This window comes from Molothrus ater, chromosome 1, assembly GCF_012460135.2.
Source record: "Molothrus ater isolate BHLD 08-10-18 breed brown headed cowbird chromosome 1, BPBGC_Mater_1.1, whole genome shotgun sequence".
NCBI classification, from domain to species: Eukaryota; Metazoa; Chordata; class Aves; order Passeriformes; family Icteridae; genus Molothrus; species Molothrus ater.
The window spans coordinates 146,165,314-146,190,638 of record NC_050478.2 but is presented as its reverse complement, the minus strand read 5'-3'; the positions used below and the strand labels follow the sequence as shown (position 1 = coordinate 146,190,638).

General features: G+C 40.7%; 1 long non-coding RNA gene across 1 annotated transcript; it reads left to right on the top strand.

Annotated features, from left to right (window-relative positions):
- The first annotated feature begins 1,582 nt into the window (after positions 1 to 1,582).
- On the top strand, positions 1,583 to 24,415 carry LOC118684297 (uncharacterized). Its single transcript, XR_004979812.1, has 3 exons — positions 1,583 to 1,651; positions 12,620 to 12,811; positions 22,446 to 24,415. It is a non-coding gene; the product is annotated as an uncharacterized LOC118684297 (long non-coding RNA).
- Positions 24,416 to 25,325: the final 910 nt, after the last annotated feature.

Below are 25,325 nucleotides of genomic sequence, written 5' to 3'. Positions count from 1 at the left end.
TTCTATGCCAAGTATTTTGAGAAAAGAAAAAGCAATTACCCATATGTTCTCTAAACAATGGGAATGTGCTGTAAGTTGTGGCACTGGAGAGGCAGCTTGATCCCTGGGGAATATTTAAGTGCCATGGGATGTGGAAGAACACTAGAGATGGAAAGGAGCAGGCAAACTGTGATGGCACGAGCTGGGTTTGTGTAAATGTGTGCATAGAAAAGGCAGCGTTTAAATTCACAGAACAGAACCAGATAGAACCAAAGAGAACATGCTGAGTTGGAAGGGAACACCAAGGACCACTGAGCCCGGCTCCTGGCCCTGCACAGCACAATCCTCAGGAGTCACACCATGTGCCTGAGAGCATGGTCCAAACTCTTCTTGAACTCTCAGGCTTGGTGCTGTGACCACTTTCCTGGAGAGCCTGTTCCAGGGCCCAGTCAACCTCTGGGTGAAGAACCTTTTCCTGATATCCAACCTAAACCTGCACTGACACAGCTTCAGGCCATTCCTTGGCTCCTGTTGCTGGTCACCTGAGAGGGGAGATTGATGCTGCTCCTTGTGAGGAAGCTGCACAATGAGGGCTCCTCTCAGCATCCTCCAGGCTGAACAGGGCAAATAACCTCGGCCACATGGCTTCTCCTCCAGACCCTTCACCACCCTCATGGCTTTTCTTTGGACACTCTCTAATGGCTTCATGGCTTTATATTGTGGCACCCAAGACTGCCCCCAGCACTCGAGGTGCGGCCGCCCCAGTGCAGAGCAGAGCAGGGCAATCCCCCTGCCGGGCTGTGCCGTCCCCGGTACCCCAGGACACGGCTGTCCCTCCTGGCTGCCAGGGCACTGATGTTCAACTTGCCATTGACCCCGCATTCCCTCTGTCCCTGCAGAGAGAGGGAAGCACTGACTCCATGAAGGACTGAGGGCTCACGCTCCCATATCCTGCACTCCCCGGGCACAGCTGCCCATAGGGACACCAGAGAGTCCCCGGCATTCAAGCCCTGCAGCCCACAGCAGCTCTGCTCCACGGTTTGCTAAAAAAGAAAAAAGAAAAAAGAAAACGAAAGAAAAAATTACCCCCAAGGGCCTTGCTCTGTAACTGCCTCAGAATTCCGCTTGTGCACTAGGCTGCTGTGGGGGGGAAAAAGAGTATACATATACATACACATGCGTATATATATATTTATATATATATATATATATACACACACACAGATATACGCACACACACACACACATATACATAAACACACAAATATATAACATAAATATATGTAACATCCTTTTATATATTTATTATCGGCTCTGTGCCCTGTGGGTGACTCTGGAGGGCGGGGCCAGGCCGGCCCCGGCGCGCGCTCATTGGCCGCGAGGGGCGCGCTGCCCCGCCCCTCCCGCCGGCGGCGCGTGCGCGCGCGCGCGGGGTTGGAGGGCGGGGCCAGAGGAGGGCGGGGATTGGTTGCCATGGCGGTGACGTCAGAGGGTGCCGGGGACGGGCGGCGAAGACACGGAAAGGTCAAACGGGAGGCGAGGGCTGCGAGCGCGGCGGGGTTGTAGCGGCGGCAGCAGCGGGGCACGGCCGGGCACGGCCGCTCCGGGAAGCGCCGCGGGACCCGACGGCCGGGCGACGCAGCCCCTCGGTCCCTGCCGCCTCCCTGCACAGGTACGGCAGGAGCGGCGCTCCGGGGCCGAGCTTGGGGCGGGGGACAGGCGGCGAGGAGGGTGCCGGGGCTGGGTCGGTGAGCGCCTGTTGGAGGAGCCCGGGGTGTGGGGTCGCGGCCGGCCCCGGCGGTGGGGCAGCTGGGAGCGGGCTCCCTGCGCTGTGCGGGCTCGGACGGGAGCCCCGCACGCTCCCGGTGTTCCCCCCGTGCCGGGTCCTTCCCCCGCCGAGCCCCCGGGGCTGCGACCCCGGCACCGTGACCCCCGTGACCTGCCAACACAAGTTGGGTTTTTTGGTTTTTGTTGTTTTGGTTTTTTTTTTCCCTGTGGACCTTAGGGAGCGCTGCTCCCCGCCCCGGCCCCCAGCTTTGCATAACTTGTCTCCCAGTTGTCTGTCCCTTCCTCCCTGCACTTTGCCCTTGCCCGGTGGTCTGTGGCGTGAGGGAGTGAAACTATTCAAGGACTGGGTTTTGTTTCTCTAGGGAAAGAGCTGGGTCACAAGCGAGGCAGGCTATCTAATAATATATATATATATGTATATTCCTTTTTTTCCCCCACAGCAGCCCAGTGTACAAGCAGGATTCTGTGACAGTACAGAACAAGGCCCTTGGGTGTGATTTTTTTTTTTTTTTTTAGCAAACCCTGGAGCAGAGCTGCTATTAGCATGTAGAGTTTGAATGCCACAGGCAGTCTGTTGTCTCTTCCTGCTGAAAGAATAATTTAGAGGAGCAGCAATGACTCATTAATAGAAAGTATTAGTTGCAGGAAGGCAAAACCAGGTGAAGTTTCTTACTTTACCACAGACTTACTCTGTGACCTTGGATCAGTCTTTCTGCACCAGTCAGTCCTGTGTTTGCTTATGAATTGGGAATAGCGATGCTTTCCAAAAACGTTCTCTGGATAAACATACTAATGACTGTGAAATGCTTATCTGCTGTAGTAATAAAGGGTAGATAGTGATGCTATTTCTATCACAGAAGCAGAAAGGCTCTAGCCAGGATGTGAACTGTAGAAGCCACACTTTGATGGAAATAAGAGCTTGCTTAAAAAGACATTTAATAACCTGTGATGTTGCATGATTTGCACTGTGGTCATCTTGCATTTCATATTTTGATGTAGTGTGTGCTTTCAAAGACCTGCTATTCCACACTGCAAATACTTTATGCATGGCTTTTTTTTCCACTTCTGTTTGGAACAAACCTGTGTGGTGTCCTCTTCCACTGCTAAGGAAACCCTGTGAATTTCTAATGTAGCAGATTATCCCTGGTAGTTGGCATCTCTGAACTACATGGTGCTTTTGAAAGGGAATAAGGGAGTGAAGGGAGTGACAATAAGTTCATTATACCTGTAATAAAAGGCAATGTTCATTTTAGGAACAGTATTTTCCCCCTCACGTTACTAGATGCTCTCTGTGGAAAATCAGAATACTTCCAGCATTTCATAGGTAAAAACCTAAATACAAGAGTTCAGAAGCTGAAGGACTTGACTGTCCTGGTTCACACACTGTTCTGAAGTGCAGGTACTGCAATAACAAATGGAAGCAGCCAAGCACAGAGCTGGGAGTTGCTGCTGCAAATCCTGACCTGAGTGAAAAAAGTTTTCTCTCTACAATTTTGCTTAATACTGACTTGTGCAGCTAGATTAGACGTGTTTTTTTCTATTTTTTTTAAATATATTGTATAAGGATACACCAGGAAGAAGCAATGCTTGCCTCATACATCAGGCATTTTTATAAAGTAATTTGATATATAGTGTCTCACTTACCTACTCAATTTAATATGAAACTTCCATAATCAGATTAACAATAAGTAGGAAAACTTTTGTGTTGAAGAAGAGGTAAGCGCAACCCAGTTGGGTTTGGTTTGGGTTTTGTGTTTTTTCTTTTTTTTTTTTTATGAACCTGAAAGCTGCTCTGGTAGAATGGCAGTTCATTGTTAATTCTTAATATGTAGGTGCCCTGGAAAAATCAAATACCTGGTTTCATAGCTACCCTTAGGCATCTTTAATTTATGCAAGCAGGGCTCACTGAGTAACTACTGTAAGTCTCATTGACCTTAGTAGGTTTGCAGAGGTCATGTTTTAAAACGGGTAAGTTGTGCTTGAACTATTTTCTCAGTAAGTATTAGGAGCAAGTGTTTGTTTACACGATTACATGCTTTTTCCAGTTCTCCATTACATTTTCTGTTTTTCTTTAGATTCTTGCTCATCTTAAAGAAAGCTCTCATTAGGAAGGAACACAGGTTTTTGAAAACAAGTTCCTTTTCAAGATGTGGCTGTAGCAGAGCAGACTGCAAGGTTTTACAAAGCCAGAAAGGCCGGTGTTGGGTTCAGAGAAACTTGGCCAGCACAAGCTGAACGTACACGAGTGACATCAGCATTTTCTGAGCCATTTATGCTGTTCACTTGTGCTGGTTCCCAGCCGTGCCTTGTGTCTTATGTAAGCTCACACTGTACATCCTGTCCTGCTGTTCTCATGCATGTAATTCACTGGCGTTATCTTACGGGAGGGGTTGAGAGCTGCTGCTTGTCTCAGATGTCTGCATGCAAGTTTCCTATGAGCCAGGAGCATAACAGTGTCCTAGGAGACATCAGAGGAATAACTTGGAGTGAGACACAGTTTGTCCCCTGCTCCTTTTGGTAATAGAGCTGTAACTCCTGTCAAGTCATGTGGCAGAGGTTTTACTGGACTGAAGCCCTGATCTGTATCATATGTAGATGGGCCACTAATGCAGTTTTGATGGCTGGTGATAAAACAGCCATAAAACCCAAAGGACTTCAGTGTCAACAGAAGCCTCGATAATGCTAAGACTGGAAAATAAAGGCTTTTATTACACTGTCACTGCACACTTCTTGTTACAAGGTCTTTGAGAGGAATTGTGTCTTCAGATACTGATCCTTCAGACTTGTCCTTGCCGTTAACATTTAATCATGTGTAATGAAAGTACTGCCACTTGATGGGTGAAATTGTAACAAACCCTGCATTATAAGCACTAAACCCAAATATTTCTTCTGTTTTTCTTGCTTGCTAAATCTAACTGAAACTTGCTGGCATAAAATCCTGCAGTAAAGCAATGTGCATAATCTAGTTCTAAGTAAACAGAGCACCTTCTTTCAATAGTGTCTAATGTTTCATAGTTCAGTCTCTTTTGTTAGTGCTGTAGCAGTGTGAGGGAGCCAAATTCCTGATTACCTGTCTTGGTGAACGTGGTTGTCCTTGTCTGACTCCATGGCTTGTTTGGAGCAGCTAGAAAGTTTCTTTATGAGCACTAATCTGGCACAGCCGTCTACAAGACTGTGAAATTTATAGCTCTGTAGGGGAACCACCTACAGAAGGAAGAAGAATTCACCTGGAGGAGAAGTGCACCTGAGAGGAGTGCTGATGTTCCTTGTGAAAGTCACAGAAATCTCTCCTGTGACTTTCCAGAGGGACTTGCCCCGTGCTGAACAAAACAGTTTCTCATTGTAGTGGAGAAACAAGAGGAATGGAAGACTTGACAAGGGGACTAGTTATCTAAAAAGGAACAGGTGCAGTCCTTAGACACTGAAAAGCTGAACAGATTCCTTTAAGTAAGCTGTTCTTGCAAGTTTAAGGACGTTTATTGGCAGAACATCTAAGAGAAACTTGAAATTATGTTCTGAGAAGGAAATAGAGTTATCACTATTACGTTTATTGACCAAAGATAGGGATGCATGAACTTTTCCTAGTGTTTTTGTTATTTATGCAGGATATTGAAATCTATTTTAAAACTATGTACAGGAGAATAGGCAGCAATGAAGTTGTATTTTAGAGCCTTGTAGCAGCTGTAAGAATAAATATCATTAAAAAAAAGCAAACTCCTCCAAAAAACCCCAAGCTTTAAAAGTACCTTCACATGACACATTCAGGATTCTGTTAATTATATTTTATTGTGTGACAGATACTTATGTAAATATAAAGGTCCACATATAAGTTGTGATGAATCAGTAGCTTTTTTAGTAGATGTGGGCAAATAAAATGTGGTCTGGATGCTTAAATCTGCTAAAATATTTATAAGAAGGCTGGCTCTTGGAAAAAGTTTCCCAGCGGATGCAGTGGGTGTCAGGTCTAAAGGTCAGCAGCAGAGAGAGTAAAGAGAACGATCTTTTGCATTTATTTTTCTCCACATTTTTCAAACAACCATTGTGTAAAGAAGCAGAGAATCTTTCTTTCTTCCTAAATTTCCAAGTGCTAACAGCAGTTGGAGGTTTGTTCATACTTCAGCTGTTTGTTGTGAGCTTCTTTCTTTAAGAGAGAGGAAAAAAAATCCCAAACCCTCAGTGCAGTTAATACATTCATGAACTCTTAGCACGGAAGTTCCTGGTGTAAGTCATAAAAGCCAGATGGAGTTTTAAGTGACTGTCATGCACAACTTGGGAATGAACATTCCTGGTACTAATAAAAGGGCCAGATTGGAGCTACGTAATTAATCCCAGCGTCCTTTTCAGTGCATGATAAGATTTGGCTGCAACAGCCATGGAGCTAAGAGACAACTGTCAGGTCCTATGAAGCTGTGGATTGTTTGCCTGAAATAAAAATACCTGTGTGCTTACTCTGGTATGTATCTTCTGGTGATTAGTGCTCAAATTGCAGTTTAAATGGGGAAAAAAATGAGTGTGAATAGTGGCTAACTTTGTCTTGAATCTGTCTCCTGTCTTAAATATTTATGTAAATATATTTATACATATATTTAATATGTATAATTTATCTGCATGCATAATGTATATATTATATATGTGTTTTTAAAACAAAAGATAAATATATAGGGTTTCTTTGAGAGTTACATGGCAAAACCTTTTCTAAATTTGAGTTGATTTGAAATGTAATGCCTGAGGAGTTCCAGGAAACAACCTTACAATGAAGTTTATTCCCTCTGTGTAGCAGAGTCCTGAAGGAAGTGTACAGAAAAGTGCCAAAAAAAAGGCTTATGAGATGGCACAAAGTCTGTGTCAGATAGAGACAGGAGGAGGAGTAGGCAGATGGCAGTCAGTACAGAACACGTGAATAATCAGATTGAGAACAAGCTGAATAGACTGTCAGTGTGCTGTTGCATGCTGCTGCATTTTGGGGACATGCTGGGGATTTTTTCTGTTGTGATCACTGTTCCATACTCAGGAGAGGTAAAAACCTTCAAGCTTGAAGTATATATGAGGCTGAAGGCATGCCCACCAGAGTCAGGGGAACTTCTGGGATGAGGGAAAGGTTAGTGCTTTCAGAACTATCAGGACTGGAAAACATTTAAAATAATCTCTTCAATTTGTTATAGACTTCATCTGCAAGTTTATTCAGATCTACCTTTGGCATGCATCACATGGAATGATATTAAAATGATCCAAAATCTTATTGCCTGAACCTGTGGGATGATTTGTTTCTTTTTCTGAAAAGGTCTGGAAGGTAGTAAGACTTATTTGTAATAAATTGTTTACATAACTTACTTTATCTAATTTATTGAGAACTCTTTGGGGTGACTGTCTGGCCAGAGTGTTCATTGCCTGGCTCAGTGGTCTTTTCCAGATTGTTGGTTGGATGCCCTGTTGGTGTGTGGAATGGAAAGAAGAGCAGGAGGGATGGCTGCACTGGTGAATGACTGATCTGTAACCTCTTGTGCAATGATAAGGATTATAGAAAAAAATAAATCCAGAAATAGAACAAAAAAAGCCCTCCTTCCTTACTGATTCTTACTTGAAAAAGGCTATAATATCAATTTATAATAATAATAAATATACATATGGAAGAGAGTGTATTGAGATCTAGTTGATCAATAGTCACTTGGTTCTGTTTGTATTTGTTTCAAAATGTTCCTGCTTTTTTTCTTCCTCAGAAAATTCCACAGGCTACAAGAGTAGTGAACTGGTCTAACTGGACAATACCCTACTTCCCAAAAAAGAGGCATTGTCTGAGCTGGCATTTGAATGGAAGGATCACAACACACCTTTCAGTTTAAAATTTATTTAGTACAGATAATTTTGCATGCCTGCAGTTATCCTTTAGTAATACCAGTTGGTTCCTTATACACTGTCTTAGCATGCCTCAGTCTGAGCAACAGCAATAAAGAGTTTAACTGCACAAGAAGGTAGAGCAAATGTGGTCTGTATTTTTTGCAGAACTGAAGGTTAGAAAGATAAAGGGAAAATGATTAAAATATTCACAAGAAGTGCCCTAGATAAGATTGTTTCATGTCTGAGGGCATGATGAATCCTGTGGGAATGAGGAAGCTAAAAGGCTGTTTAATTCTGATGTTCCACACTGAATCAACATGTTAGATATCAAAGTGGTATTAGTGAAATTTGTAAGAACATGGACATTTTATGTAAAAAATAGAGAAATAAAGTAAGTTAGTCCAAACCAAATCCTTTGCTGTATCCGAGCTATGCAGAGAATGAACATTGGAGGCTTAACGTGAGTATAATAAATCAAACTGCCAGCTGAGCCTCAGAGGGCTTTATTCATGCACTTCATTGTTCTCTCTGCAGCTCCAGCAGGGTTCAGCCAAACGCAGGGCTGTCATTCTGCAGATGTTCTGAGTGTTTCCAGTCTTCTGGGGGCTGAGCTGGTGGCTGTGTGTTGTCCCCTCTGCTCCGAGTGGCCGTGCTCTGACTTCTATGGGGACTTGCGCATGCAGAGATCACAGCGTGAGTTTGCAGTTTTGGGTGAGTGGGGAGCTGTGTTGTGTACTGTTGGTAACTCCCAGAAAAGACTCAGATTTGTAGCTTCTGGAAAGTGCTTTTTGGCAGCAGAAGATGCCCTGCTGACTCTGCAGCTTGGCAGAAAATGTTCCTCAGCACAGGAGCTTCCAAAGCACCTCTCTCAGGGTACTTCTTGGGCTGCTGGCACAGAGCAGGTTTTTAAGCCTTCACCAAACTGTCTCCTTTCCCTATGTCCTCAGTACCAGGCAAACAAAATAGTGAAACAGAAGGCAGACTCATTTATTAAGATTGAAATGGGAAACAAAAGGGTAAAAGCAGAACAGACAGAAAATTCTGTTCTGGTTTAACACATGGTGACACATCTGGTTGTTCTTACCTAGAGTTCCAAAGCATTCTTCATTTGATTTCAGCTTGTCTCTGCTGTTGGACCTGACAAGACAGTAGTGTGAACTTAAAGTATTCAAAGTTAAAATTGCTGAGTTTTCCATCACTTCTTCCTTTCTTTTGCCTCATCCTCACTCGGGCTCTGGCTGGAGATGGGCACCTTTGTGTTGAACGAGTTGCTTTTCCATTCTATCTGTATTCATTTTGCTGGCTGACTGGTCCATATTTGATATGCATCAGTACTTTAATGAATGTGCTTGCAACATGCTCATATGATTAGTGTAGTGTGTTTTGTTAACTCCATGTTTTCTGGGAGTATCTTGAGCATTTTATAGAGCTCTCATGTGATATATTTTAGCCCTGCTGATAAACTTTACCTAAATTACCTGATTATATACAGATTATGCTTGTAAATAAATATTCTTTCTCATCTTCTCTCTAGTCTGCTTCTTTTGGAGTTTTGCTTATCTTTAATTATTGTTCAGTAAACTTGCCCAGTAAAACTTTACCTTAAGAACAATCAATATTTCACTCACTTGTCGAAGGATAAGTAAACACATTTTTTCCTATCAAATTAGGTTAAGATAAGAAATACTACAGCTAACTAATTTTTAATATTAGTTTGACAGGTGTATACTTTATCCCAGTACAACAAAGGCAGTGTTCAGGAATGTTTTTCTTGGCAGTGGTTCTGTGAGCATAACCCTTGGATCTCCCTGTAGGTCAAGGACAAATTTCACACAGCCCTTTGCAGTGGGATAGCTAAGCTGTCTGCTCACAGGATCAGATACTTTCAGGTCACTGGAACATTGGGAATGTTCTGGTATCAGGGCAGCCAGTTTTTCTGCAACCTAGCCCTCATCTGTTCTGAATATATCAAGGGAGTATTTCAAGGAAATGCTGAGGAAGGTGAAGGTGACTTCTAGGGCTTTATGAAGACTGGTGTGCATATCTCTAGCTGAACAGAACTTCAAGTGTTCAAACTTGACTCAGCTGTGATACAAGACAGATTCTTTAACAAGGAAATCTGTGATATTTTCTTAAACTACTCATCAGTCAATTTTGACTTCCTTTCTTTTTCTGAGTACTCTAACTTGAAAAAAGAGTTGCCACATCTGATCCAATGATTTAATATTTTGAATTACAAAATAAATGTAGTAGTTGATATCCTCAGATATTATATGATTAGGCACGATTGTTTGGTCTTGCATTCTTCATTTGACTTCAGCTTGCATGACTGCTTTGAGTTCAGAAACCTAATTAAAATTTTATGAGTTTTTTGCTTTGAATATGGTGACTGAATTACTTGTCTTGATAAACACACTAGTTAGATCAGGGTCTGCTAAGCTGATGTTTCAGTTAAGAGTCAGGTTATGCCAAATATTAACTAGAAGCAGTAAAATCCCATCTAGGTATAATGAATCTGTGTACTTAAACATTCCTTGGTTCTAGCAAACTGATGGAAGCTGTGATTCTCTATGTTAATGTGAAGTTGCATATTGCAAGATCAGGGAGAAGTTTGGTTTGTTTGTTGCTCTTTCTTACACAACATGAACTTCAGTGTGAAGTTCCCTCTTGTTGTAGTTAATGATACCTGACTTCTTGCTTATGTAGAAATTAAGGAACAAGACCTTTATTTGCACAGCTTGAATAGCTGTAATGTGTAATACTACTTTTAAATTTCTCCTGAGAGTATCAGACATGCCAGTAAAACCAAACCTCTGCTGCAATTTTCAAAGACTCTTAATCAATAATTTATTTTGATTAATTAAATTAATTTAATTTATTTTGGGGGTGGGAGAAGGGGTACTGTTTTCTTAAGTTGCCTGCTTTAAATGAGGTGACTACTAGTTTTCTGTTAGTTTACTGGTACACTACAAATCTATTTCTTAATAGTTAAGACAGTTTATAATCTGCTGGTAACTTGAACTATGTGGCTGTTTGCTTCAATCATTTATTACCCCTTTGTAGAATCAAGTTATTTTAGCTGTCTGGTTAATCTTTGCATAGATGAGACTTGCAGATCATTGGAGGCTGAAGCACTGTGGTGTACAGGCTATTGATAACTCTGTGGTGTTTCCTGTCTTTCAAGCTACTGGTTTAAGTTGTTAAATAGAATTAGTTTGAGGTGTTGTACTTTCAAATAGTATTTTATTAAAGTTGGTATTTGCAAGATGAAATACTAGCTTTCACTTGCACACAGAGCTTGACAGATTTTGCCAACTATGATTCTCTGTTTCCTGCATTTAAGTGGAGCCTAAGGCAGCTGACTGTGGCTTTGTGCAAGAGTGGTGAGTTTTGGTGCTAGAGTTTATTGTATACAAATGACTGGAAGCCTGTGTTTGCAGCATTTCCTTAAGCGTGCATTTGTAGGTCTCATTGTACAGGTCAACTTTTAGCAATTTTCACAAAACCTGCTTATTCTAGAAGTGCTTCTGCTGATGGTTTTTGCTCTAGAACCAGCTATATTTGAATGTTTCACTTTGAAAGATTACAAACTGCACATGAAATTGTCTTTTCTTTAATGGATTGCTGAGAGGAATTTTTTGGATGTTTTTACAGCATTTCTGATGAGCTAATATGGTCTTGGCTCTTTTAATAGGTGAAGTAAGTCTTAAGGACTGTTGCATCCTTGCACTTCAAACTTCTTTGAGGGGACATGTCTGGTTCATGAACTGAGTATGGCAGGATTCCTATGAAGAGCCATATGTTTGCTTATTTTTCTATTTTTGTAAACATATATGCAAATATGGTGAAATGAGGTGGGCAGCTTTAATTAATTTCTTTAGCTGATTTATTATGGTTGATGCCTACCTTTAATGAGCCTTATTTCAGGCTCTTATATAGAAAATAAAATCTGTGGTGCAGAAAGTCCATATTGAATGACATTTTTGTGTGGGAGCTCTACTCTTGGGCTTGGCTTGCATCACTCATACTAATTCTGCAGAGCTGTACCCTTGACCTAATGAAGTGACTGATGCTCATGTGTCAGCAGCATGTGTGTCATTTCCAGTCAGTGAAGGAGGACAGAACCACATCCTTGGGTGGAGGTTTTCACAGATATTTTTTTAGGAATATTAGTATTTAGCAACATGTTATACCAGCAAAGTCTTCAAGGGAATTTTTGCCTTAAGATGCTTCAGGTTACTCAGAAAGGATTTTGTGTATTCTTGTGTTCTTTTGGTTTGTCTTGGCCTCCCCAAGGGCTGGGTGCTTTTGGAACTAACCTGCAGTGTACCAAGTACTGGCAAGTGGAGCTTTGGGAACAGAAAACAGACTTGGGACTCCTTCCAGCATTTAGGAAAAGTGATTGCTGTGGAATTGCTCAGCTGATTTCCATGGAGGTGGAGTCTGCTGACTGTGTTTGGCACAGAAGCCTGTGGGAAGAGCTCCATGTTAATGTGCAGTGTTAACAAAAGAGGCTGAAGGACAGTGTTCAGACTTGCAGTGGGGGTGAACTTCAATGCAGAGAGTGAAAAGCAACATGATGTTCCTCTGCTGATTTTTTTTTTTCCCAAATGTCAGGTTCCTGTTGCAAGGCAGGGAAGTATTGGAGCTGCATCTAAATGGTTGCAAAGTTAATACTACCTTTAAGGAAGTGTGGTTTTGCCAAATTAATTTTTTGTTGTTTACTCTTTCTTTGAGAGCTACATCTTGCTCATATTACTGTTCCCCACTCAAAATGTTGATACCAAATGTCTTAGGTATTTCTTTCATTTTAGGGAGCCGGGGAAAGGAAGGTTCTGTGGTGGTTAAACATTTCACCTATCTTGGTTTAGGACTGCATCACCACCAAAATGGGCAGTCCTGGCCAATGCAGTACCTTCCTGTCAGTGCTGAGGATTGAACTGCTCTCCAGTGATTGAAATCACTTGCCTTCTGTTGCAGAAAACTTATCTTTTTTCCTCTTTTTTTTTTTCCCCAGGACTATTTTGCAGCTAATATAGTGGTTGCCCAACTAAATTGCATCATGAAATCCAAAGATTCCTGGAGTGGTAGAGGAAGTAGGAATCCCTCAGCTTGAAGACAGAGAACATGACTATTCCTCTGTCCCAGTGCTTTTGCCATGTTCAATTTAAACCATCCTGAAAGTGTACCAGTAGTCAGCCTCTGTGGTGTGAGTATTCTTTTCATGGTTTTGGAACAGTCATTGTGCAACAGCCTCCCTCATTAAGATAATTATAAAGCAATACTAAGTTGCATTAAATGATGTTCTTATTGCACAGTTGTTTTCTGTTTGAGGTACGACACAAAATTCAGCTGCATATAGTTATGTTCTTGTGTCACTCTGTATTTTGCAGAGCTAATAATAATTGCCTCAAGATTAACTTGAGAACAACTGTATGTTGTTATCCCCAGAATGCCTGTCACTGTAGGCTGGGTACTGGCATTCTTTGCTGCTGATCCTGCTGAACATGCAAGTCATGTTTTGGAAGAATCAGAATTAAAGCATGTGCTTCCAGACTTCACTGATAGGTTTGGTTTATGGACATTTAGACCTTAGGCAGGATTAGAGCCTGTTCTGAAGTGAGATACCCTGGGGTACATGTAATTTAAATATTGTCTTCAGCACAAGCTGTGGTTTCGCAGATCTCCTCCCGTTGCACGCTACCCACTAATGTGGGCAGAGGGTTGGGGTTTGTGTTTTTTTTAAGAGCACTGCTTTAGTTAGTTAACCAAAAGGTATGAAAAGAATCAGTCAGTGCAAGGAAGAGAGTTCATTTTAGCTACTAATCTTGATAAAATTGAGTAGCTCTCATTGTTAGTTTGAAACTTGGTGACAGCATGGGAATTTCAGGTTTGCTGCACCAGAAGTACCCAAACCCCCAGACTTTAGTATTAGGTAATGATCTAGGTTTCCCCTTCACCATGCTATTTTGTTGCTAGCATTGAATTGTTGCTTAAACTGCACTGTTGTGGGAATGAGTTATAGGAACCAGTCCTTCTACTCCTGAGTTACTTCTGAACTGATTGTTTACTGTAAATGGTTTAATTCTGATTATTACGGAAGCCCTGCACTTGTAGGGTGACTGAGAAATAGTTTGGGTCATACTGTCCATCTTCAGTATTTAGTTTATGATGGTTTGAAAAACTGTATTCAGTACCGGGAGGAAACAAAAATGAGATTTGCTGGGAAAAAAAAACCAGAGACTGAAAAGCAGTAGTTAGTCCTTAAATGTGAGACATCCCTGTGTACTGCTTCAGAATAAGATTTTAAAGCTTTCATCTTCAAAATAGTGTATTGTAGGAAACATTCTGCTGCCTTTTTCAAATTTGAGGGAGTCCCTACATGCAAGCTAAGTAAAAATATCTTTCATGTTGCTTGTTCTTTAATACACTGGCATAAAATTATAATCTTGAAGTGTTCTTTTTCTGGAAGAACATTGAGTCATCTGCAGAAGTGACCAGGGGATAGTGTTTGGCAGCATATTTAAATACAGTAGGTTTAGGTATGCAGCTTCTATATTCTCTGTAATTTATTTTAAAAAATATTTGTCGTCAGCTGATAAAAGTAGTGTTAACATCAAATATTTGTGATTTCAGAACTGTTGGACCTGCTGGCAGTGGAATCTATTGATAACACCTTGTTATTTATAGAAAAGACTGTACTGATGTAATCTATGGATAGTTATATATCCAATATTGACTTCATTATGTCTGAGGACAATTATATAAACAAGGCTGTAGTTGCTGGAAGCATATCACAGGAATTAATGAGATTATGGAATTGCAGGTGTAATGGTCAGAAGAGCCTTCTGGGGCTCTGTGGCCCAACCACTCATTCAAAGTGAGTTAGAAGAAGCACTGGATGGGATAAGTCATGGCTTTGACCCCTGAAGCTGTGAAAACCCCCAAGAACAGCAAACCCATGGCCTCCATGTGAAACCTGTGCCTGCTCTTCACCACCCTCCTACTGAAAAAGATTGTCATTGTGTCCAGCCTGGATATTCCATGGTGCCTTTTGTGGCCATTGCTCTTCCTTATCCTGTCTGCAGGGCTGAGAGTGTCTGCACTCTCTTTACAGCTCCCATCGTGGTGTAGCTGTAGGCAGCTCTCAGAAGGTCCCAGCATCCTGTGTGCCAGAGAAAACAGGCCTGTTTCCCTCTGCCTCTCCCTGTGGATGATGCCCCTGAGGCCCTTGACCACTGGGTACCCATGGCTGGACCCTCCTTGGTCCTTCAGGCTCCTGCACACCAGATATGTGCAGAGTGGCCTTGCCAGGGTCCAGCCAGGCAGGGATCACCCCTTCCCTTGGCTCCTGTCCCCTCCAGGTTCTGCCCCAGTGCCTGGGCCCTTTCCTGCAGCATTTGCTGGGGCCTGGGGGCACAGCTTTGCATTCCTGCCCTGGGCCTGATGAGGTTTGGTTTGGTCCCATCCTTGTGTTTATCTTTGTATGTTTATGTTTGTGCCAGTGCTGCCATTCCCTGTGGGACCCCTCTTTTCCCTGCTCCCCTCCTTTCTGATCCCCTGCCAGTTTGCTGAGGGTGTGCTCTGCCCCAGCTTCCTGGGTGCTGGTGAGTGTTTGGGGCTCTGGGGTGGCCCCTGGAGTCCTGCATGGCCAAGATGCAGCTGCGTGTTCAGCTGCTGATTGCTGCTGTGTGATCCAGAGATCTGGCCAGCTTCCCTTCCTTTCATGGAGCTCTGGGCACCTCAGCTTCCAGCTGAGTCTGTGGTGGAAGACCTGTCCTGAAATCAAAGAATATTCTCTGGGCCATTCAACTTTCATCAGAGCCCCCCAGGAGTTGGCTGTGCTCTGCCTTTGATAAATATTTGTTAATTCCTTAAGATTATCAAAATTAATTTCATCCAGACTTTTTCCATGTTCCTTCCAGAAGCTGATGGGACTCCATACTTTTGAGTTCTCAGGCATAAGGATGGTGGGAACCTCCTGTGGATGCCATGATGCTTTAGTAGGTGACAACACTCACAGACACATGGTGTGATTCATGGGGTGTCCTATACAGGGTCAGGTGTTGGACTTCCTGATCCTGATGGGTCCCTTCCAAATCAGGATATTCTATGATTTGATGAATCTTGGCATAATGCTGCATAGAATACAGAAAAAAAAAAACAACTAATTTAGTAGTCAATAAGCAAAATTTTTAACAGTCAGTATGAAAATCAAAAATTATTTTCATTATTTAGGAAAAAAAATCCTGCTAAAAGTTACTTCTGTCGTCTTCAAAAAGTTTTATGACTTGTATTGTATTAGTCCAGTAACTAAATTTCAACTCTTATGTTGTTCCAAGTAGGGGAACATAACTCAAATTTATCAGTTATACTCCCGGAAAATTTACAGACTAGGAAAGTCTATTTTAATTCTTGCTTGTTATAAATTATTGAAGGAGGTGGCTTGATTCTGGGGGAGATGGTGTTTGAGAGGCTCTGAAAGCAGTAATTTTCCAAGTCTATTTGTCAGATCTGATGTAAGATTGATTCTATAATATGGAGTTAATGTTTTCAAAATGAGCTGCTTGGCCAGCGCACTGTGTCTGGTTCCAATTACTGTCGGTAAATCCTGAAAATTATTTTCTGAGACAGACTTGGTGAAATCTGCATTTTAAATAGAGATAATCAGTATTAAAGTAGTTGAAAGGAGTTTTGTAATATTTCATGCTGCATGGTTTTGGTTTTGAGATTTGTTGATTCTGAAGTGGATGCCATGTCTGTGCTGTTCTGGCGTGCAGTGTTTCCTCTGTGGAAGCAGGATTACGAGTATGATTAAAAGGATGGATCTCCTGAGTATTATTGCAAAACAAGTAATTGACTTTCTTTAAAAAAAAACCAAAAACTTCTGCATAAGAACAAAGATGTTTTGTAAACCCAAGTGCTGTGTACTTATCTGATGTTTGTGACTTGCATGCTTGCTGGGTTGGGCTTATTTTCTTTGAAGTAATTTTAAAATAAGTGTATATGCTCTGGGAGCAAGGTTAGGATTGATACAGGTGTATAGATTGCTTCTCAGTCTGATATCCCTCAGGATTTAATTGCAGTGGAGCAGTTGAGCCCTCTTTATACAGCAGGGAAAATAGGTGGTTATGACACCGTACTTTCAGCAGAATCTACAGGCTGCAATAGCAGCCTCCAGACTCTGCTTTCAAAATTCAGTGTGATGATGCCAGGACTTGTCATATTTGCAACTATACTCATTTGGAAGGATTGGAATACATTCACAGAGGATTATCCTTAAAATGGGAGCATTTCCTGTGGATCTCTTGGTGGCCTGGCCCTTACCAGCTTCTGCAGCAATTTAGTAATTGCTGCAGACTTAGTTGTTGGACCCTGCTGTTAGCAGACTGTCCAAATGTGCCCTTGTTCAGCAAGGTAAGCAAAGGGACTTGGAATGTCTGCTTGCAGTTCTCTACTTGCTCCCTTGCAGTGTTACAGAGAGCTATTGTTGGCAGCTGATATCACCAGAGAATTATAATTGCAAATGTGAGTGAAAAGTCATTAAGTGAAGGAGTGTGCTAAATGTGTCATTGATTGGAGTCTGGGACACCAGACTCAATTGATATCCGCTCAAAAGAACCCCAAACAACCATCAACCTACTTAACAAATGACATATTTATATAGATTTTTTTTGTTTCTGTCTTTTTAGGAAGGTTTTTCCATCCGTGCTCGGCCATGTTTGAGTCAGCAGGTGTGGAGGGCTTCAGTAGTGAACTTACTACAAATAATTCAATCTTTACCATTCCTGGTATTTAGATTATTTTTAGAGGGCACTGCAATGAACATCTATTAGGTGTATTCTTCATTTCTATTTCTTGTCAAGTTTGTCTTTTGTCCTTCTGCTTCTGTCTTCCACTCTCTTAGAGCAATCAGATCACTGGTATGAACTTTTTGTATTTTTTCAGATTGGAGGATCTTCTGAATCTTATACTTTCAAGATGCCTTCAAAGTGAAAAAGCCCAGATTTACAGGCAGTTTTGTCATCTTGGATCAGTGAGATTGGTTACCTTGGAAGAAGAAAAGACAGATTATGGGCCCATGTTAGGAGTTGGAAGACTCTTCAGTATAACATGGAGATATATCAGGGAGAGGGAGCTGGAAGTACTTAGTGATTTGTTTTAATAGTTTATTATTAAATATCTACAATAATCTGTCCCACATTGAGCAATATAGTTTCTCTGTAGATCTTTACCAGGAATGAGGCAAAAGTTCCTTTCCTGTAAAGAGGGAGCAAGAGAGGTAAATAGCTGAAACTATGAAATTAAAACTATGCCATGGGTAGTAGTAATGAGTTACAATGTCAGACCTACTGAGGTTGTATAATCAAAATTTCTTGCTGACACTCAGGAAGTAATACTTCAATGAAATCTTGATGGAAAGGATGGAATCTTTATGTGAAATCTGGCCTAATACATTCACAGTATTCATATTTCTCCTCTAATTTTTTAGATTGTTCAGGTTTCTCTTGTGCATTGGGATGAGGCTGTCCTGCTGGAAAAGTTTAAAATCTAGAAAGTGAAAATAACAGTGCATGTTGCTCTATCTCCTATAGCAATATAAAAAGCTGGATGACTGTGTACTGAGGAAGAGAAATACAAGTAAGGGTGGTAATAATGTTTCTTTTTTTTTCTGTTCTTGATTGCAGGTTAGCCTTCTGGTTGGGACTTTATGAGGGCAATTCATTATGATAACTTTTTAGTGTGGTAGATGAGTTTTAATTTTTTTTAGCTCATTTTTAAAGCAAAATGACCTTGAATTAGCCACTTCCTACCTCCTGTGGTGACTGTGGAGATTACCAGTTACTGCAGAACGTCCCTGAAATAAAGACTTAATTGGCCTGAATGACATCTTGGGTATGGTACTCCACCCCGTGGAGAGCCAAGATGCTGTTCCATAAATAAACATATGGTTTCTTTAGGCTGAGCTGTGTTGCTCAGCCAGAGGAATATGAGACTCTGGTGGGGAAGAAGGGGGTATATAACTGCTGCCATCATTCTTAGGCAGAGCACACTAAATTTATGACTTTTTCAAACTTTGTTCAGACTAAGATGTGGGGCAATCTTGAATAAGGATCTGAACTTTATTTTGTCTCACACCATTATCCTTTTTCAGTAGTTTGTCCTCCTTAGAACTCCTTTTGTCAGATAAAAATAATTAATTTACCACACAGACTTCAGTAGTTTGTTTTACTGAAATAATTTCATATGGTATATGCATCCAGCCCTCACTGAAATTCCATCTGAGGTGTGCTAGTAACATTCTACTTTCATGCTTTCCCAGACATTTTTAAAATACAAAGACACTTTTTTTCCTTTTTCTTTACAACTGTTAGTTGAATGTTAGATTCAATCTTTCATTTTGTTAGAATTCATGTCCCAGTTTGAAAGGTCTTTCTCCCTCTTGTGCTGAATTTATTAGTTGCACTGTGTAAGTATTAGTGATCAAAAGAAGCTGAATGTGTTTTTCTGAAAATACCCAGGAAATGCAGTGTTAAAACTACTTGTGTTCACTTCCTACTTCACTGTAATTCCTCATGATGGGTATTGTTAACTTGTAGTGCCACAGTGAACTCTGTGTGGGTGTCAGTTCACTGCAGTTCACAGTGGAAGCTCTTGATATCCACTGTGAAGTTCTTCCTGCTGTATTTCAATTTGTGTTCAGTTCAAGGACTCCTTAAATAGTTATGTTTTAATGTTTAATTCTCAGTTCTCTTCTGGTTAATATTCATGACTTCAAAAAAAAAACCTCATGGCAGCAGTGAACATCTGTCTGCCTCTGTCATTTCTCATCACTGTGCTTGCATCAGGCATCTCAGGCTAAATTGCTTTGACTGACAGATGGACTGACTGACAAGATCTTGGCTCTGAACACGCACACACATGGGCATGCACACACAGGCTCCTTGGGCTCCATTCACTTTTCAGTATTTTTATGTGGTAACTGAGGCCCTAAATACACTGAGTTTCAGTGGTGATGGTGGTTGTAGAGTGAGGAAGGTGTGGGGGAAAAGAAGGAGGAAGCTCTTTGGCTGTTTGCTTCCTCACCCTCTTCCTTTCTTCTTTCTCCTCCTTCCTGTCTTGCTGGACTTTTTACTCAAGGTGCTCATGAAAGGTGCAATAGAAGTTCTGTGTGACTGGTAAATTAATGATGGAGGCTTGGGAAAATTGCAGTAAGTCTTGGTGATCTGCATGGCTTTGATTTGAAACTGGTGAATGAACACAAACAGTATTGTAAAAGTGTCTCTTCTAAATCCTGACTTTTCCATCAGGGAAATCCCATGAGGGTTTTTTAAAGTCATGCATATTGACCAGAAGAGAATTGAGAATTAAACATTAAATCCTAACTATTAAAGGGATTCTTGAACTGCACACAAATCTAAATACAGTAGGAAGAACTTCACAATGGAAGTCAACAGCCAGCATTCACAAATTTTCTGTTAGTTAAACAAGGATTTTAATTTTTCTTTGTTGTTGTTATTCTGGAGTATTGACAGCTGAAGAACAGTTCCTAGGAGGGTGATCTTATGTTGCTGCTAATAACAAGGAGGTAAATTTCAGGTGTCAGAAGGACTTGATGTATTATTGAAGATCTGCATCATTCCTTGTGTTCCCTATGTATGGACTTAGGAGGGGACCTCACACTTCAAAGAATGGTATCTTTTATTACTGTCCTCAAGAGAAACAGTTAAAGGCATTAACAGAAGCCAGCAGCCAATGTTCTTCAGCTTGTGATACTAGAAAAAATCCTGTTTATTTTCAGAGCTTTTAGTCTTTATGAAAACAATAGGGCTGTGCCATTAAGGAAGATTGGAGTATGCTCTCTACTTTTTTGTTTGAAAAGAAGAAAGGTTGGGAAAATAGCTGAAGAGGCTTCTTAATGAGTGTATGGCTTCAGTTTTGACTGAACTTTTCTAGAAATTGGCATCTTTCAAGCATGTAGTTGTACTGTCACCTGTAATGCCTCTGCCTTTTTCAATACCATGTTCAGAAATGAAAATCTCAACTCCTTTTATACAACATAATTACTTTGTAAGATGTTATGCAGGTATTTATAGTTGATAGTGAATCTAATAATGCACCAAGAGATGCTATTGTCATGTAGATTGGCATTTTTGTGATGATGTATATGGTAAAACAAAACAAGGTTGTGGAGAGTTTGTTCTCTTTGGGCAGGTAACATTGTAGTAACCTTCATTATTCCTTAAGAAGTATTAAAGAAAGCAACCAAAGAAATGGCTCATTGCAACTTAATGCTCAGCAGCCTAATTAGTCAAATACCATGTGCCTACCTCTGCATGAAATAGCCTATTTCTTTCCAATGTAAAATAGGAATTTTCAGTTTTGGAACAGCCTGAAGAGGCCTTTGTTGCAAATGACCACTGGCTTTTTAGTTATTTATTCTCAAAAGTAATGAAGGTCAGCATGGTATCCATAGTGACTGCATGGAGCTTCCTCGTTAATCTTGGCATGCTGCTGCAATAACGAAATTCACTTACTAGTAACAATTTCTTGTGTTGCAGAGGGAAGCCTTTCTTTGAAAACTGGATGTGAGTGGATTTCTGGAACTTGAGAAATCTTGAATACAGTAGTTTTTTTCAGTTTTAAACACCTTGTCATAATTTCTGGTTGTATGAGTTGCTGTGGAGGTCTGAAGAGAGAACAAGCAACCTTGAATTGCTGAAGTTTATGTATAATCTGGCACTGGAAAACTTGTGACTTGAAAAATTATTTTCATTTGGAAGTGATAAAGACTGTTAAATGGGGAATATATAATTCTGCTTGCAGCTCTGTTAGTGGGAGGAAGGTGTTCTGCTATAAACTACAAAATTAAGGCTTCTAAGTAGTATGTGAATATGATCAAGCCAGAATGGTTGAATGCTCCCAAGTCCATGGCGTGAAATCAGAGCATTAGGAGAAAGTGCAACAACCAACTGAGTGAAATGCTTTTAGTAAATACTTCAGTGTAAGGTACACTATTTCCTCTTTGAATATTATACAGTGTAAATACTAAATTTTAATATTATAAAGGTTCTTTTAACTTGGAGAAAAAAATTATTGCAGAATTGAATGCAAGTGTTGTGGGAGTTCTGATGGGAACTTGAGGATGGGGAGTGAAATGGTTCCATCCTGAGGTTGCTTTCCCTCTCATCCCATTTCTCTCCTTTAATGCTTACCCAAAGAGAGTAGGTTTGGTTAGGGTTTATTTTAATCAGTTGGTTGTAATAGAGCTTTAAACTGATCAGTCAGGATTTTGACCTTGAGGGTAAATATTTTCAGAATTCTGTCTAGTTTCTGTTTCTGGTATTTTTTCATTAAGAACATGGCTTGTTTTTGCTTCTGTCTTTAATTTTGCATAGAGCTGTATTTAAAACCATAAATATTTATGAGAGAATAGCCATTTTCAAAATTCATGGGAAAGTTCAAAGTGGAAGTCTGTTTTTGAGAGCTCCAGGAATGAGTCTATAGGGAAGTAAAGTCAATGTATCTTTAAAATAATAATTTTATGTCTATTTTAAATGTATAAATTAAATATATATTTACATAAATATAAAACAATATATAGATAAGAATTAGTCTATTTGAACCTAGAGATGTCTTAAAATGACTATTGAATTTGAGAATTTTTCATCTAGTTGCTACATTTAGAAATGTTAATTTAATGTAAGTTGTGTGTGAATGTAAAACTATTTTTGCTACTGAATGTAAAAACATGTTTTCTTCAATATTAGCTGCACAGTAATTGGCTGGGATGCTACAGAAGCTAGTCTTAAATCCTTTCTTTTTTTGTTTCCCTCTCCTAGAGGTGAGCAGCTGCTCTGCACCGAGGCCCTTGCAGTGATGTATCGTAGTCTGTTGCTGTAAACATCCCCGACTGGAAGCTGTACCAGCTCCAGCTTTCAGTCAGATGTTTGCTGCACCTGGCTATGCTTGGACAACAGCAGAAGGAGGAGCTGTCATGAATCCATATGTGCATTTATATTTGTCAAGCAGTGTTTCTACAGACAGAGATGAATTGCCTCCCTGTGAATTATCCTGGCTGGTAGGTGTGACCTCCTGAAATCTGATCTGAAATGGAGATCCAAAGCTGGTGCATGCTTTGCTCAAAGCTGAGTTCTCTGCTGCTTTGTGTTATAAATTACAGGATTAGCCTTCCTTGGAATGACAAGTGCTGGTGAACTATGCAGTTACCCATCAACCCTTCATTGCTTCATCAATGGTCTGTTTTAGCAGCTTCTCTTACTTTGGGCTGTGGGGACAAATTATTATCAATGCTGTCCAATACTTAGCAGGCCTCATATCTGCTGTGCCTTGCTTTTTGTTGTTTTCTCTGGAATTTTGTATTCCAAGTCTCCTTGTGAGAAGGTTGTGCTCCTAATTGTTAGCTGGGCATAACCCAAGACCAAAATAAAGGTTAAAAACATATCACCCAGTCTGTTTTTGCTGTTCTCCCAATCCACAGTGTATGGCCTTGTCTGTGGTGTGGTTTGTGCTGCCCCCACCATGGTTTGCTGTTCTTGGAAATAACAGCTTTTGAAAGTATTCCTTCAGAAGTCTTCACTGGTTCAGTTCCTGAACAACTTCAAACAGTCATGACATCAGGAACAGTATCTGCAGAAAAGCTTCAGCTTTCCACTTTTCTCCAGTGGGATCTGCACATGCTGTTGCCTGGATCTGGCCTGGGATTTCTTTCCTTCTTGGTTTCACTCTAGTCTTCTGTTTTTAAAGGGATGGCCAATGAGAGTAACTGCTGCTAATAGAAAAAATATTCTTGCAATAATCTAGCTCTCTGTCCTACCCTCTCAAATGTTATTTTTTTTTATTCCCTAACACTTAAATGAAATATTTTGTTGGATTTAAATGTTAGTATACCAAACCTAGGTATTTATTTGTTTAGCTTCACTATAGTGGCCCTGTAAAAGATGATTATGACCAAAAAGATAGATAAATTTAAAAAGTAAAATATTTTCTCCTTAACTTATCAGAATTAAAACTTGGAGGATTTCTTAGTCCTGGGAAAACTGGACTAATAAGCATTGGAAAGGTGATAATTTTGAAGCTGTCAGTGAATGACCAAAGGTGAACCAAGGACAGCCATTTTTCTGTGATGGTCCCATTACTGTAACCCTTTTGTTCCTTACCCTGTGTCGTGTCTGGTGACACAGGAACATGTGGTGATAGAAGGTTGTGAACTTATTTACTGATCTAATTCATTGCTAGCACCTCTACAAAGATTTTTAAGCAACTTGCACACCTAATATAACCTCAGTTTAAATAGTTTTTTTTAAAATAACAGTCTTATTTGGTTTGATCATGGCTGTCTATTTATAAAAGGGTCTTTGATGCAGAAGCTACAAAGCTTGATGCCTTAAAAAAATGCTGGTAGTTGTTTTCTAAGCTTTCTTTGCTGTAAACATTTAGCATTTCCTAGTTCTAGACAGTATTTGGACTTAGAAGAAAGGAAATTGTTTCTGTTAACAAACTTCTTAGTTCAAAGTAAATGTATTATAATGAATCTAGTATTCATTTTGGTTAGTGCTGTCTTTGCCATTCCACATGCCACATAAGTGCTGCTTTTGGTTTTTAATAAGCCTAGTTCATGTGCAGTTTGTCAGTCCAGTCTTGTGGAATTGAACTTGTGCATACCTTCATATTGTACTGGTGTCTAATCCATGTACTCAAACAGAGCTGTCATATGTCAGCACATGAAAATAATTTGAAGTAGCTTGTAACTGCAATAAATAAATAAATTTTAAATAAATTTTAAAATCCACACTGTATTTTTGCTTGAGTTTTTGTGGTGTTTTTTTTTTTGTTTGTTTTTGGTTTTTTTTTTTTGTTTTGGTTTGGTTTTTTTGCCAAGTGTTTGAAGTGAAAGGATCTGCTTTCTCCAGTCATGAAATACCAAGTCCTAACATCTTAACATGTCTCAAATGTGGCTGTTGTTTGCAGCTGAAGAAGGTGGATATTGTAGTATTGTCCAAATGTATATTTATGCCATGATCCCAGGTAAGCTTTGCAGTACTGGGATGTCTGGGAAGGGGTGATGGGGATTTGGCCTGGCAGCTGTGCAGTTCTGGTGGGGATGAGGAGTTGAAGCAACTGTTGCAGAATGAGGCAGGACAGGCTCACAAACACAGCAGTGAAATTTGGGAACAGAGGAGGCAGATTTGGCACATCAGCCTGATCCCCAGCAAGCAAATGAGCTCATCTTGTTCATGTGAAGCCAGTGTTGTGTGACATTGATCAGTTCCTGGTGTTTTGCAGTAGAGGATGAAAATCAGGCTGGGGATCCAGAGTGACACAGGGGCCACACAGCTACGGTGTGGCTGGCATGAGCTGTATGTGCAGGTGCAAGTACAGCTGCCTTTGCTGATAAAAGCTTGTGTTGAATACCAAGGCTGACCCTTGCTGAGCAGGTGGAGTACCTGTGAAGTCCAGTGTTTGGTTTGCCTGTGGTATTCCTCTGGGCACTTTCTGTGACCATTTGTGAGCAATACCCCAAAGTCCTTGGTGACTCCAAAGGCAGTCCTTTGTCCTTTGCACTGGCCTGCTTGAGTGCTGTCTTTCCTTGCTTGGAACTCACAGCTGCATTCAGCAGAATTGCTTGAGCTCATGTTTTCCTTCATACAAAGAACAACTGTTAAAATATTTGGAGGGCTTTCCCCCTCCTCTCTGCATGA